Below are 3,512 nucleotides of genomic sequence, written 5' to 3'. Positions count from 1 at the left end.
ATTAAATTAAAATGTTCAGTTGAATACAATGATTTGAAATATTTTTTGAAAATTATAATGTATAAGTTATATTTTGCATTTTAATTTCAAGATAAAACTTTTTGGAAAATAAGTTTTAGTTATTTTTACATTAATATATTTTGGGGAAAATGTAATTTCTTATACTGGGAAAACAATTACAGTCTTTCAGATGATTGAAAGTGAGTTTCACTTTTATGTCATAGTAGTATACATAAAAGTGAAGAGCCAAACAAGTTGAAAAAATAAACTCTTTAGAATGGTAATTTGTTTATTTTTATTTAAGTGAAAAAAATGAAAGAAACTATATTTTACTTAAACATGACCAAGCTAAGTTTAGCATACAGGATACTACAAATGATTAATTTAATGAAGATTTATTTTTTAATCAAAATAATGAAAATGAGAAAAAAAGTATCTCCTCAAATTCAGAACTTGATCAGATGAAAATCCTGCAATTTCACTTAATCATTCTTGATTAAAAGAACATTAAATGTGTCACGTGCATACAAAAAGGAGCATGTGTGTTTATTAGAACAGAAAGAAAACTGAATAAACAGCAATTTATCGTGTTCAACAATGATAAGAAAATGCCTATACAGAATATCAGTTTGAAGTTATTTAAATAATAAAATTATTTGTTCATTCTTGCCAAGTGTGACATTGATTTTGTACACAATATTTACAGAAAACAAAAAAAAAATTAGATTTTGTAGAAATGATCTTAAAAAGTGATGTGACATTAAACATGTAAACCTGATATAAATAATAAAATGAATAATCACTAGGCATAAGGAATATTTCCTGTCCCAATGCAAAAGCAAACACCACTTAGGACCATTTAGCAACACTAGGATTCTTGGCTTTGGTTCCTAATAAATATGTTAAATATACCACTAATTATTTCTGGGTTTGCCTTTCCAATCCACCAAAGTCAAATTCTCTAAGCTGGACTACTCACAGACATCCTCCTATACACTTCACTGTTTTCACTACACAGAGGAGAAGCACAGGTAACTTCAGGTATGCATCCCTGAAAATGTTCTCCCTACTGCCCTTCCCAAGGGATTCCAAGTGATACTTGACAGCAGTGCCCTGATAAGTAGAGCTCACTGACCCTGGACGCCCCACCCCTGGCAGGCCACTGTTTCTGAAATTGCACAGGTTTCTGTAGGTAGAGTATAACATTAGCAACAGAGCCCCCCTATAATCCTGTCATCCAGAACCACCTTGTAGGGTACAACTCCTAGTAAAAAGTCCCTTTGGTATTTGACTTACTGTAGGTACCTTTAAATGAGGTTCAGACTACCTGGCCATGAAGAATTCTGGTTTATCTTGTAGCAAGGGTGCATCTGCTTGTGCTTAAAAATACACAGAATGAATCTCAGCCATGAAAAAACAGGTAAACTTGCTCTATTTTACTTTTTGAGCATCTGTTTCCATCAGCAGGTAGAAGAGGCCATTTTAAATTGCAGGTTCAGTAAAATGCTGAGAAGCCAACAGACATCTCAAGACAAACTTAAAAGTGTTTTCTCAGCTTTTGCCTATTAGTAACCCAGTCTTCTGAGCCTAGAATGTCCATGGAAGAGAGGGCCAGTGAATCAAAATTCTCTCATCCCTTCTGTAAGTTCTGCTATTTAAAACAATGCAAATCAACATTATTCACAACAGCTAAAACTTGGGAGCAGTCCGAGTGCTCACTGATGGCTGGCTGGCTGGCTGGATGGATGGATGGATATGCAAAATGTGGTCCATTCACACAATGAAATATTATTCAGCCTTAAAAAGGAAGAAAATTCTGACAGATGCCACAACATGGATGAACCTTGAGAACATAATCTGCAGTGAAATAATTGAACCCTTTACCATTAAGTAATGCTCATCTTTCTCTTTTTTAAATCTTTGTTGGTTTAAAATCTATCTCGCCTGAAATTGGAATAGCAACTCCTGCTGCGTTGTGTTTTCAAATTGCTTTGTAGATTTTTCTCCGTCTCTTTACTGTGAGCTTAAGGGTGTCATTGCATAAGAAATGGTTTCTTGAAAACAGCATACCATTCAGTCTTGCTTCTTTATCCAGCTTGCCACTCTGTGCCCTTTAATTTGGGCATGTAGCCCATTTACATTCAAGATTAATATTGATATGTGCAGAATTGACCCTGTCTCAGTAAAAATACAAATGCTTCATGAATTTTTGTGTCATCCTTGCACAGGAACCATGTTAATCTTCTCAATATTGTTCCAGTTTTAGTACATGTGCTGCCAAAGTGAGCATGAAATATGAATATTTTGCCTTTCAGAATTGCCCTGTGAGTCTTCCCTGTGAAAGACAATGTTCTGTTTTAACTCCAAACTGGTTGGTTTTCTATCCTCCTGAGAGGGTTCTGATGATGATTTGATCACCATTTCTCTTACCCATACCAATAAGTCTATTGGAAACAGTAGAGGAAGGCTTCATCTCTCACAGCTTCCTCATACAACATTTGTCAATACTTCTTTCCCACACCCATGCTTATAGCTATATCTCTGATGCTCTATGGAGCCAATGGTGACCTTGCAGAACCAGAAAAATTGGCCAAATTGCCTCAAGACACTTTCTCCAAGAACAAGAATTAGACTCAGCTCTTCAGAATGAAGTAGGAGTTACAGCAGATGGTGGGGAGACCCTGTGAGGGACATTGTCAATCAGTATCTCCTGAGTAACATAGGTCCCACATGGGGGATTCGTGAAATTATAAACAACACTTTCTTTTCAAGAATCTATATCCACTCTTGGGATGGTACTTTTATGCCATTATTAACTTTAGCCCCTCCTGAAACTATGGTACAGCTGCCACTTTCTCATGTAAAGCCAAAATTCTGCTGTGGGCAGGATAAATATGCCATTTCCACTTGACAAGAGAGGCTTATTGAGTACACCTTGTCTTTTTAATCAAGACATGGACTTGACTTTTTAGTCAAAATGGACTCTGTATTAGTCCATTTTCTCACTGCTATAAAGAGTACCTGAGACTGGATAATGTATAAAGGAAATAGGTTTAATTGACCCACAGTCATGGCTGGGGAGGCCTCAGAAAACGTATAATCATGGCAAAAGGCAAAGGGGATACTTTATTCCCCATTCCAATACCAGAAGAAAAGCTGTCTACTCAACAGCCCAAGGAGTCCTCACATAGCTGAGATTTCTCAAAATACCTGAACCTGATTTACTGGCACTGCTAAACTGAAAGCTGATCATGTGTACAAGGCTTCTGCAGGTGTTCACACTCACTGCCACCTGTTCCAAACTCAAAAGAGATGTGGTTGGTCAACTTAGTGAGCAGATCTGAAGCCATTCCCAGGATCAGTCAAATACTGCCCTTGATAAACCTTGCTATACTTTCACTGACTTTTGACCTGTTGCAAAAGGCTAGGGATTTAGCCAGCCACTTGAAAAACTATGGATTAAATTAAAGACACATTTCAGATTAAAGACACATTTCTTTGGTGCCATGTAG

The 3,512-nt window shown here is 36.6% G+C and overlaps 1 non-coding gene across 1 annotated transcript; it reads right to left on the bottom strand.

Annotated features, from left to right (window-relative positions):
* Nucleotides 1–2,183: 2,183 nt before the first annotated feature.
* LOC123571984 (U6 spliceosomal RNA) lies at nucleotides 2,184–2,290 on the bottom strand. Its single transcript, XR_006696341.1, has one exon. It is a non-coding gene; the product is annotated as a U6 spliceosomal RNA (small nuclear RNA).
* Between the last annotated feature and the right edge of the window lie 1,222 nt (nucleotides 2,291–3,512).

The sequence above is a fragment of the Macaca fascicularis genome, chromosome 2 (genome assembly GCF_037993035.2).
Source record: "Macaca fascicularis isolate 582-1 chromosome 2, T2T-MFA8v1.1".
Lineage (NCBI taxonomy): Eukaryota > Metazoa > Chordata > Mammalia > Primates > Cercopithecidae > Macaca > Macaca fascicularis.
Note: the sequence above shows the minus strand (reverse complement) of the source record. Positions and strands in the feature narration are given on the sequence as shown.